General features: G+C 42.3%; 1 protein-coding gene across 18 annotated transcripts in view; it reads right to left on the minus strand.

The window, feature by feature from the left end:
* WDFY3 (WD repeat and FYVE domain containing 3) overlaps window positions 1–12,887 on the minus strand; it is a 187,925-nt gene that overhangs the window by 123,447 nt on the left and 51,591 nt on the right. For 17 of the 18 annotated variants that reach the window (XM_080589096.1, XM_080589094.1, XM_080589095.1 and 14 more), the window contains one exon: window positions 10,197–10,291. The gene's annotated coding sequence lies outside the window, so the exon portion shown is untranslated. Of the gene's footprint in view, window positions 1–10,196; window positions 10,292–10,762; window positions 10,786–12,887 lie in introns of those variants that run through there. The other variant, XM_080589098.1, reaches the window with a different exon arrangement.

Consider the following 12,887-nt stretch of genomic DNA (forward strand, 5'->3'; position numbering starts at 1 on the left):
GGCAGATGGTTTAATCAGGAGGGTTTGAAACAGTTCAACCCACTATACAGATCTTTTGTCACTCGAGCTAGAAGACTATCGCACGTACATAGCATCATGCTCTCTGTGGGCCAAAATAAGAAACCTGATCAGTAGATTTCTAATATGCACAGAAAACACAACAATAAAAGTACTGTTCTTGTAACCCACCTGTTTTCTCCCAATGCTAGAAGAAAACTCTTCCGTGAGGAGAAATCAAGTGTGCAGTAACAACCCAGCCTGAGAATACCTGAACCTTCATTTTCTGCCATTGGCTGTGAGATGGCAGCATGTTTTCACACGAGCAAAGCAGGGCTCACACATCTGAGAAGCTCTCATGTAAGCCCATCCACGATGTTCCTCACTTTTCTCTTTTAAATGTATATGGGAATCGTACAAGATGAGCCCATGACGGTCTCAAGACGCTTCACTTGAGTTAATGCAAGAGATACCTTGTACCATTCAAAATAGTTTTTCAGTGTTTTCTACTGTTAGCAGAAACTGTTGGACAAGCAGTAGACTAGTAGGCTACATAAGCCATTAACAACTTCCAAAGCATGAAGACTGACACTGTAAGAAAACCAGTACACACAAATACGCAGGATCATGAACATGAGCCAGGGTATGATAATGTACGGGTACCACTATTAGAGCTATCAAAACATTTGTGAAGGAACAAAGTAGACAGACAAAAGCTGCATGAGACGCAGAGTTATTTTCACAGTAGTTATTATAGGTCCCAGCTACACATCTAGTTCCAAAAGGGTGTTATTTAAACAAGCAGCTAGGTAATTATCTGCTTTGTAGTTACAGTCACAAACGTTTCTCCAAGCTTTATAGTGGTATTACATCAGTAGCTTGAAAGCGTAACAGAAATCAATTGATTTCTTTATAGATTATAATGGGAGGCCCACATAAATTCACATGATCTACCTTGAGGAGGAGAAGCTGAAGGTAAGTCTTGGTGCCAACCATCACAGAAATCCTCTATGATCCGTCATTTCCATACCTATTATTTCCCTCCACGCTCCACCTGCTACTTCTTTCCTCATTTTAAGGTTGCCTACCAGCACAGTCGATATTAACGTTCCGAAGATGAATACATACACTGTTAAAAATGACCTTTTTTGGCCTTTGAAAGAAACAGTGAAGAGGTGTTATAGGCTGGGTACACATTCATTCTTTCCCTAGAAACTGAATTGGAATAATTAATCTTCTTTGCATAAAAAAAAAACCACTAGTAAGAGGGGAAATAAGGAACAGAACTACTTCCCCCTTCTCCGCCCCCCAAACCAAGTTAGGACACCACAAGGAAAATAATGCACAAGAAAACTGTGTTGCTGATAAGGGGGTCATCAACTCTCCCCAGGCGGCCCGGACTGGCATGCATTCACCTGATGCCTGCAAAACGGGGCTTGGCACAAAGCCAGAGTGCCAGCCCAGTAATAAACATGCTCATTCCTTCACTAAGCTTCTCTCTTGTTAATCAGCTACTCATGTGATTACAAGACCTACATTTTATTGAGAAATCCTCCTAAAAGGAAAACACCCTCAAACCCCGCTCCAGTTTTTTATAAAGTATAAAACTTTTTTTATACTGTAAAGTATTATTAATTAAGGAACCGTTCAGGCACGGATTTGCAAGAACACACTATCATTTCAGGATTTGTTGTTTCTTTTTTTTCCCTTTTGTACTTAAGTATTTTAAAATGTACCTCCTGCAACATTATGTTATCATGAGAAAGCTGACATTTATGTAAAAAAGCATATTAGGTGCTGAGCCCAACCTGAGGAAACACTGTTCTTTTTCTGCAGGTGAAAGAGATCATTTCAGTTCATGGGTAGTGACCGAACTAGAGAATTCAATGCAGTTTTCTGTTCCCTGAAGGAAGCTCAGATGAGTATTTAAAGATAAAATTCCTTTGTTACTTGCAACATTAAAAACGCTATTTTTATAGCCAGGCCAGCCTTTATGCCTTGACATCGCTGAACACAAAAATTCTCAGCACTTCAACAGACACCGTGAAGAACTTGATACAACTGGTCAGTAAGAAAGGCAGATACTAAACACGGACTATCAATGCTCTTTCTGGGTCCATTTCCCACAAATTATTAATGATAATGATACATAATAGCAAATGCTGAGAGAATAGATTTCCTGTGGTTTGTACCCTCTTGAAGGTTAATGTTTTATGTTCACTGAAAGAGAAGGAAAACAATTAAATAACAGTGATACTTCTGACCTAGCCTGCAGGGACGGGGGAAAGCTGTCTCACTAAGAATAAAAATGCATGGTTATTAGTCTGGTGGATTTTGCTTTCTTGTTTGTTTGTTTTAGCATTATTTTAAATGAAAATTAAATTTAGTTGTGTTTTTATACCTCATTTTGTTCTAATAAGAAAGTCAAGTACTCCTTTTTTTTTTCTGCATAGAACAGAAGAAAAAAAGCATATTTTTTTCCTCCTCTTCCATGAGACGCAAGTGCAAGCTTATGCCCAGGAAGACTGCCTTATGACTGTGTATTCTTGTTCTTAATTAATAAACACAAACACCAAATGAATTCCAGAAATTTAATAAACTATTTCCAAGCTACAAACCTTTTGTTCACCACCCCAAAACATAAATCCTCATTGAGCAAAGTATTAAATGCTACCGCAGCTGAAAACACCGTCTGGTTCTGACTCCACACCACAGCTCTGGTTGCCTTAGTTGTCTTTGCTGCTATTTCTGCACACGAACGTCAGGACCTGAAGTGCAGACCCACTACCCGTTTCAACACTGTGACTTCAGAAACTTCTTCATCTTGGTTTGAATTGCAAGACGGCTGGACCACCATTACCTAACCTGAGAGACGAGTGAAGCACACGCAGAGGCAAGGGATGTAATGAAAACATGGGATGTTGATGGACATCTGGGGATGACAAATAAAACTCCTTGTTTCATAAAGGAGGAAGGGCACGCAAGGCCATCCTACACAGAGCAAGAAGAGAGCATGCATGAGCAAGTAAGCATGCGTGCTTTCCTTCCCTAACAGGAGCACAACTGTAACATGAGCCTAACAAAAGGAACCTGGCTCGGGCTGGATGCTGATACGCTTACAGCTGACTTCCTACTCTCGGATCTGTAACCAGCATAGGCACAAGTCTTAGTGCTGCTTCTTCTCCAACAAGCTTCTAACATTAGGACGCCTGTTTTTCTTCTCAGTAATGAATTAATAATTCACACAGTCCCTCATCTCTTCACAAAACAAGACCAAGAAATACAGCCAAGCTCTAAGACTACCTGAAATCTTCATGTAACTGCCAGGTCCTACACAGCTTCATTTGTAAATTTCAGAGTGAAGTCTCTAAGTAGTTTATCTGCATGTAACACCAGATTTGATTGCCATGATCAGTTAGGATTTGCTAACCATGAAGGAAGCCTGAAATTCCATGCCACAAGCTGCTTGCTGTAGGGCATTTCCTAAGGAGAAAATGGAAAAAAAGTTTTTAAACCATTTATGGATTTTTTTTTTTATTTTATTTTTTTAAAAAAACACCAAGATTGCCACTGCAGGGCCGAGGACCAAATGAAACTCCACACATCTAAGAGAAGCCTTTCTGCTTTAGGAGATGAGGAATGGTTACTCCAAGGAAAAAAAAAAATCATTAACACTAGTCATCAATTATAATAAAGATCAAAGTATGGGCTCTGTACAGGTATTATCCTTACAGGAGAGACCAGTGTTAGCACGTTCAGCTGGCCCACTGACATCCAGGCTCGATGAAGCTGCTTGCCCACGCTTGTGCAAAGACACTCCTGTGGCACTTTTTCCACTCCTCTGACCTTCGGGTTACAGTACAGTCTCAGGAAGGAAAGCCAACCCTGGCTTAGTCCAACCAAGTCAGAATTAGTGCCCTATGCAGAAGTCCTCAAGCCCTTCAAGGAGGGCAAAGGACATTGTTTGAGAAAGAAACTTAGTAACTGAAGCAACAGAAATCTATACAACACAAAAATCCTGGCAGGCAGAGCAAGTGCAAGCTGGCAGGAGCACAGGCACAAAAGATAATGACAAAAATAGGAGATGTTTCTCTACTGCCACTTCCTTTTTGGAACACTCATTTAATATTAAAATCATTCCAAATAAGGTAAAGTTTCAGGCTAAAAGAGTAAAAACTTATGTTTTCAGTAGTCTTGTACGGGCAGATGATTAATGCAGATAGCTTCTGGAAACTAGAATTTATCAGATTGGTGTTAGCAATTAGTGTTGATCCCCAGCCACACCAGCTTGATGGCAAGACAAAATAAAAACAATCTTGAATTATGCTACGAACCTCTGTACTGCCTCTGTAGCAACTACTGAAGCAACTACTGAAACAACATTCTGGTTGTGAGCCTATGCTCAAGGAATTGAAACATCTCAGAAACATCGGCATCTCAGTTAAAAAAAAAAAAAAAACAACAATCTGACCTGGAGGAATGAATAGATCGTTCAGTATCAGGACATGACACTGAAAGCATATAAAACAATGACTAAACTGCTTAAATTAGTAATGCATACTATTAGTGCTCCCATTAAGAAGATAGCCAGTGGTGATAAACTCAAAGCTATGCAGTGTCAGGCAAAGTGTACTAAATATTATAATAATCATTATATTATAATGATCAGTAACAACTGCTAAAAAAATAAAACTAACACTGAATGGACTATTTGTTTCCTCAATATTTTTGGAGGGCAAGTTTTAATTAATGAGCTCTCTCCACATTCCATAGTAAAATATCTTGAGCATCTTTGAACGCTTGTTTCTTCTGTTTTGTTTTCCAAAGCAGTGAATAAACTGATTTGCATTAACTGGACAAACAGAATGCCAGTTACAGCCTGTCGGGAATAGAGCAGAACTGAAATTTTACTTTGCCAACCTGAACCGCATGGCAATGACTCAGGCGTGTCGATCAGGAGACGAAATGCTGCTAAGAAGCCCTTGAGAAGGGGTGGCAGAGTGGGAGAACAGAACAGCAGCAATGAAAAAAACCACGAAGGCAAAACAACCTGGAATTTGAAGAGAAAACTGTGCTTGGTTAGCGTCCAGACATCAACCAAGGCACAAATTAAAAATGTTTACTGCTAATGCAAAAGCCATGCTCCACAATGAGTGAAGTAGCAAAGCCTTCCCTGAAAAGTTATTCTACCAGAATCAACAAAGAGCCGTTATTAGGAATGGGGATGAATATTCTAGCCTACTTGACTTTGCAAGCAACAGAGGGAGATGGTGAAGGAAACCTGTGACCTGCGAACAAAGGGCAGGCTGTTACAGCCAAGCAATGAGGCCATATTCTAAACATGGTGGCCCCATACAGCCTGTTCAGTAATCACAAAAGTGAATACAACCACAGGACGGATACATTTCACTAAAAAGGCCGCCAGATGTTTTAAGCAGAGGAGGCTATTACACAAAGTGGGCGAATTTTTCTGTTTTCTGTCCCCCCAAGAGCAACCTAAAGCATCAACTATCCCTAGCCACATGAACAGGATTTTACATTCCCAAAGAACATTTTTTTTCTGCCTTTAGGAAATTTGCACATGAAGGAACACCAAGTAGAAGCCTGCTGCCTGTGAAACCTGCCTTGACAAAGCTGCCTGTGTCTAATAACCTGGATGAGAGATGCAATAAAGCCGTCCTACTGGCACAACACAATTCAACTCTCTCCTACAATACAGTCAGAAAAAGTTCATCGGAAAGAGCAGAGCATCAGGGAGGGGGAGACAAACCCTCAGCCCTCCCAAAATCAGCATTAAAATCCTGGTCACAAACACTTGGTTATTTCTGAAGTGATAGGAACTAAACAAAGGTGAACAACCACAGCTTCTCTTAAGCTGCGTGGTCAGACCCATTTCTGAAGCCTCTTGCGGAGTGAGGAGCAAAGACCAAACAACAGGTGGCAAGTCTTTCCTCACAGAAAGCAGCTCGGACTCCTCACAAACACGCCAGAGCTGCTGCTGCTCCCTGACTGACGGGTTGAACCTGTAGGAGGGCTGCCAGGCTCACAGAGCGGCGCTGGGATGGAAATCACAGAATCACAGAATCGTCTAGGTTGGAAGAGACCTCCAAGATCACCTAGTCCAACCTCTGACCTAATACTAACAAGTCCTCCACTAAACCATATCACTAAGTTCAACATCTACATGTCTCTTAAAGACCTCCAGGGATGGTGACTCAACCACCTCCCTGGGCAGCCCACTCCAATGCCTAACAACCCTTTCAGTAAAGAAGTTTTTCCTAATATCCAACCTAAACCTCCCCCGGCAGAAATTAACAACTTTTTTTTTCTTCTTTTTTTTCCCCAACAGTCTAGAATTACTGGCAAATTCTCAGAAATTACAAGGGAAGAACTGGTATGTACCTTGTATTGCCATCTACCTGCTTTATTGCATCTATCAGCTTTTCTCCACTGAATAAACATTAGGATAATATTAGCATTACCCATCTCTCTATCTTTGCAAATTACAATGGAAATGCCAATCCAGAAAAGTAAAACAAACCAAAATAACCTACCCCTAAACAAAACCAAACCAAAAGAAAAATGCAATTGCAGATGGCTTTTCACATAGAAAGGCATGTGAGATGCCATACCATCTTCTGTTCATGACGACCTCCCCAGGAGGTCTGGACTCTAATAAAGCACGAAGTGATCCAAAGTCTTATCAGTCCATGATATCGTGTTCCTTAAAAAAATGTAATCTGAAGACCACATTGTCCTTCCTTTAAAAGGATGATCACTGTATGATACAGAAATTTATATGATGACGATGAAGATTCTTAAACTATGTGCACACTGCAGGACACGGCTCTTCTGAGCTAGGGTACCACATCGGAGCCACAAGACTCCAGTCCCCCACATGTCCAAGTGCCACCTACGTGATTAAACAGCTACAAGTAATTAAATAATCTGCAAAGCAGATTAAAACTGCAGACCCGTAAAGCAATACTAATTGCTCAAGTAAATGCATTCTTCAGGTTCTCCGCAGTTCTTCATTCGAGTATTTAGCACTGCTGAAACTGGTTTCTGGTATTCATTTGCAGACTGCCTAAATGGCGGAAGGGGGCATAGATATTCTTGGGCAGTAAAGTCGGTCTCTCTCATACAGGTAGAAAGCAGCAACATATTCTCAAAAAATCCCTGCTTATCTAACTTCTTTATGCCAGTACTAATGGGCTGGTATACATACTATTTACCATAACTACTTTCAACACTATTTTTCTTATCCTCTCCTTTCCCCGTGTTCTTCTCCTGGTTAGCAATAGTGCCAAAATTGGAGTTGCATTTCACAGTAAGTAAATGCTTTCTTGAGAAAAGTTTAAGAAATACACCACAAGATAAAACAAGACAGCTAAGAATCCCAAGAGTGAGATTCTCTTAAAGAAAAAAGCAAGCCTATGGCAAGCAGACGGACAAATGCCTCACAGCAGGACTACTGCACTTGAGAACAGCAGCTTGTATTAGCTGCATTTTGAAAACTCTTCATGTGACCAACTAAAAGACAGTATTTTCTTTCTGAGATAGAACACTAGGTCTAATTTAACTGTTTTTCACTTACTTCTGGACAGTCAACAGCCTAAACAGCTAAAAATTATGCACAGCTAGTTAAATATGCATCACTGTACTTGGACTGGATCTCAGCTTGTAGTTCATTTCAATTTCTCTTTACACGGGTACGAACAACTCCAGAAGAGACTGGCAACAAGAGATAAAGCTTACCAGCAGCACTTCGTGTAATTACATGTTAGCTGGGGACGGGGTGTGTGTGGGGGGGTGTCAGTGCCAAGAAACGCCAGTAGCTTGTATTTGTTCAGTCTTCCCCTACCCGGACTTCTTCACGCTGCGCGCAAGCATCTCAGCTTTGGGATCCTCCCCTCCGAAGGCACAGGGTGCAGGGGACAGGCTGCTCTGCTGCGGCCCCCCGCGAGTCCCCCGTGCTGCCAGCCGCCCGAGCGCGCTCCCCCCGCCAGCGCCTGCCGCGACAGCGCCCGGCTCGGTGACACCGGCCGGCAAGCGCAGGGCCCCGCCGCCGCGCGAGCCGCGCTGCAGGGACGGGCTGCGGCCGCCGGCCTCCGTCAGACACTCTTTCAGTCACTGGATATCCATCTGTGCCACAGGAGGTACTTGGACTATTATGGATCAGGAGAAGAGGGCTATGGCACAAAGCAGAGAGCTGCAGTCCCTTGCTGGCACTTCTGTCACCTGTCACACAAGTAGTAGAGTCGATGGCTTTTTTTTCCTTTTTCTTTTGCCTTCTCCTTCAGGTGACCTCTTAGCAATGCCACAGAACGAACATGATTTCTAACAAACTCTCAATCTAAAACTGCAATATAGTGAGATGTTATACCATGTTTTGTTGTTATTTCACGCGGAAAAATTGCCACACATCAGAGTTTGGCCTCATAGCACTTGGAATAGTTATTGCTGCACCTACAGCAACATGCCTTAGCGATTTCTCCCAGGCAGATTTTTGTGTTATAATGAAACCACAAAAACTCTCAAGCCAGGTTCACTGTGCTTCCAGATCGTTTTAACTAACTGGACATAAAGACTTACCCAGGGACTGCCGAAAGCTCACCCTGCACAGACTATTGCTTATCAATAGTAGCTCCTCCCATACCTTCTACCGGGGACACAAGATGTGGCACAGATCATGCACAGCATCCTCACTCTTCCAATTGTCCCTCTGGTGCACAAGGTGTCTGCAGTCTATCTAACTTAATTTGCAGTTTTGCTAGGAAAACTTTTGCAAGGATACCAGAGAGAGAGAGAGACATATTCCAAAATGACAAACAGACCAGCAGCAGGGATTACAGAACCAGAGAGCATCATCTCCATGGGATTAACCTCAATAGAGATAATAATCCCCTCGCTGCACTTCACATCCATAAAAGATTATGGCAGCACCAATAGACAGGAACGCATCAAATGGTCTTTCAGGCATTAATCCATCAGTAGCAAAAATTATTGACACAATGTGAAATATTGCTGCTTACCTCAAAGGCAATCAGTAAACCCATCTTTCAGCAAAAACTGACAACTGTGCAACGTATGCTGCGTATGCAGAAGCATGGCACGCAAACGTCCCTTTCCATCACTGGCAGGTTAGGACAAAGCAGCATGCCAGACTTCTCCGTCTCCATCCCAAATAGCAACCTCCACGTTTTCTATCTTATTCTATGAAAGCTCTGTAACAATACAATCATTCCTCCCTGGTGTTACGTTTTTGTTCTGTGACAAAGTGAACTACTGCCAATCAACAAACGTTAGGTCAACGTCCTATGGGCAAAAAGGCATAAGATGCTGAGGGAAGCCCTGACAACTTCGACAGCAACCTAGCAAAAAGGATGCTTAAATCATTTTTTCCCCTCACACACACATCCTCAGCAAAACAAAGAAACACACGTAACATGACCACCCCACGCAGTGCTTCTCTCCTCTGGTTCCATCCTTCCTGACCCTCCCATAGCCGCTGGGCAGCAGTCCGGGTTCTGGACCTTGCATGCAGAAACGCAAAAGGAGAAGCAAGGCTGCAGCAGCGGCGTGCCCACAGCTTCAGGAGTCGAAACAAACTGCCAGAGCTGTATTGCACAGCACAAATGGAGGGAGGCAGCCCTGGCAAACAGGCAGGAGAAGCTGCCCGCTGCATGGTACCTGCCTCCTGCTCTGACACAAGAAGAAAATTCCTTGACTTCCATGTGTGCATCTCTGTGATTTCCAGAATCCTCAAATTAAAATGCATCATTTTTAAGTTAACGACCACCTCTATTCAATAGGAGGTTTCAGTGCTTGCTGTAACTATTAAAGGACAGCAAAGTACCATAAATGAAAAAGGACATGGGAAAATGAGGCCATCTAACTCACTCAGCTAAATATACCTAGGTTTCAGACAGTGCCTGACTTACCGTGCTACAACAAACAAACATCAAGTGACTCACGTCAGCCAAACACATGCAAAGACTTCTACACAAATCAACAAAAACCTTAATTTTGATTGAGTAGAGCAACTTTAAACCATCAGCATTCAAACTATGCCTATATTAACTCTGTTTCTATGACAGGCAAAATAAATTGGTTCATACAGAACATGTTGAAGAGTGTGACAATTACAAATCTAAAGCCAATTTTCATGGAAACACTTAAGCATTGCCATCACTAACCTCTACAGCATTTCCGGGATCAGGGCAAACAGCTTCAGGAGAACAGCGCCCATTCCTTTCTGAGGTTTCTCTTCAACACCAAAGCTCTTTGTTCACTAGAGAAAGTAAGATGAAAACAGGTTAGAATACAAATATACCAAAGAAATCAGAGCTCTGCCATTTTGAAATCAAAGATTCGTTGCTCCTCGAACAACTGCAGTTTCACAAAGCTGAGAAATGTTTAAGTAACTCCTGGAAAATGAACTATAGCAAACGAGAAACTGACACAAGCATTATCATCCCAGTTTCATCTGAGACATTCAAAGCACACAAACCGCTGAAAGAGTTCCTGTCAATTACAAGGCCAGTAAGTAACGCAACAGCCACTGACCAGCAAGAGCACCCTTCTGAGCAACTAGGCGATTCCTCATCATTATAGGAAGGGAACAGGAACTAAACTGAGCATATGTGACACTACTGAACTCGACTGACTTTCCCTTGTCTTTCCTAGTTTTTCTGCCTCATTTTGCAGAGTTATAAAATGCTTATTAGGTCATCTTGGGTTTTACAAGTGGATGCACACAAACCAGCAACGGGCAGAGTCTCAACTCCTTCCTGTGTGGTTTCAGCAAGCAATCACATTGAGATGCTCCAGCTAGCCCAAGTCAGTTGATAGAGGCAGCAAATATAGCTTTATTTGCTGTTGCACCTGGCAAATAGCTAGGTACCTTGGTGATATACTGTGCCTTGGTTAACTAGCTATGTGATAGCAGACTTATTTCACCTGTGATTCCTAATCTGCCATGTTTGGCATCAGTAGCACAGGTGTTTCTACATTATGATACAATATACAATACAGACATATCCTAAATCAACGAGGAAAACTTGAAAATAATAATAATAGTTTTAAAAAAATCTATGTTGTGAATTTTATTTTGTATAATAAAAATAACAGGGAAGATTATAGGGGAAAAAACAGAAGTCAGAAGAAGCAAGCACACTATCACTGTACCTTAGAAAGACTTTGCAAGAGAGGTGGCATTAATGTGACTCCTTGCTTGGAGAAATCTTGTAATGCTTAATAACTACATGTTTTGTTACAACACTTGTATGCATCCACAAACTAAATTAACTTGCCAGCAGGCCCAAGAGTTCAGCATCAACAGCCAAACCAGTCAGTTCTCTTCTAACTTAATCCTCCATGCCCATAAAACCCCTGCTACTCCTAGGATGGGAAGGGAGCACCACTTGGGACTCTTGGGAGTTTTTGAACTGTGTTTGTTTCCAGGTAAGCCTTGAAGCCCTTGCTTGCTGAGTAAAGCCTAGCTTTCAAAAGGGCACTTGTACTTTAATCTAGGAAAATGGAAGAACAGGTTAGAAAAAGATAGTGGCATCCACCCACCAAACAAGAACCAAGCTTATGAGTTTAATTCCCAGTGGGATGCATTTCAGGCACTGCATGCGCTCACCCAACAAGCACGCTCAACAGCATCCTCACAGCTTCAGATCGTCTGCGCCTCCTGTTCACAGCCACAGGGCAGCCACTTACAGTTACCATTTCAGGAGGTCAGCTCCAGCAAAACAGCTGCTGTTTGACATAACCTTTTTCTGTTATGGACTATGAACTACATGAAATACTATCCACATTTCTCCAACACAGTTCAGCTCAAAGCAAGTACCCTGTGGCTTTCCAAACAACCAGCCTCTGCAATGCTCAAGCCTCCCAGAAAGCAGGGTGTGAAGATGAGAAGTGGATGCCATCCTTTCAACCCAGCTGTCACGTCTGCGGCTTCTACATGCTCTGCTGATAAACTAAGGCCAGCAGATACTGCAGAACCTGGCCTCATGTGCATTACTGCATCCATGCCCCCGGTCCACGCAGTTCTCTCGGATGCTTCTTCGCCAGTGCCAAAGGCCAGGCTCACACCAGGCCCAGGGAGACTTGGACATCCACAGAACCACCCAACAGTATCCTGGCCTTGTTAAAAGAGGGAAGGCCTCCCTCTTTTCCTTCTACCTGTCATGCCACCGCTCACCTATATGTCACCATCTTGCAACTGTCTGTAGGAGAAACATCAACTCAACAGCCTGCACCAAACAGTGCGTGCGCATCAAGTGCGAACCTAGAAATGGGACTGCAAAACTCTGGCATGCAAGAAATAAGGCGAGCAATTTTATTTTTACCTGCATAGAAGCATGTAAGTATTTAAACTAGCAGTATAAACAATTGGCCCTTTTGTCACAGGAACAGTTACTGGGACTGGGTCAGCAATAAATCTCAGCACAGATACTTCGCTGCAGTTTCTATTACACCTTCAACTGCATTTCACTCGCAAGAACTTTAGTATATCACAAATAACCTCTTAGGTTCAAAACCACGGATTTTGAAATACAGACAAAGCAAATCTCCTCTATTGGCTCCAAGTCAGACCAGACTACAATTAGGCCAGCTTTAATTAACACTTACTATATTGGCAAATCTCAAATGACCATTTATACTACTTGTACTCAAAAACCACAAGCTTACTTGAGCAGAAATCAAAGGGCAGTATCAGCAATTCCTCCAGCTTAAGTTTATTTTTTAAAAAAAAACAAACACTGTTAGGAAGTGAAAGCACGGAGACAGCTTCTACCCCACTTCCATATGCATTACTTACTTGGTGTAACAGAAATAAGAAGAAATCTTGTGAGAGCACTTAGGGAACCAGTCTT

The sequence above is a fragment of the Anser brachyrhynchus genome (assembly GCF_964034855.1).
Source record: "Anser brachyrhynchus genome assembly, chromosome: 4".
In the NCBI taxonomy this organism is placed as follows: Eukaryota; Metazoa; Chordata; class Aves; order Anseriformes; family Anatidae; genus Anser; species Anser brachyrhynchus.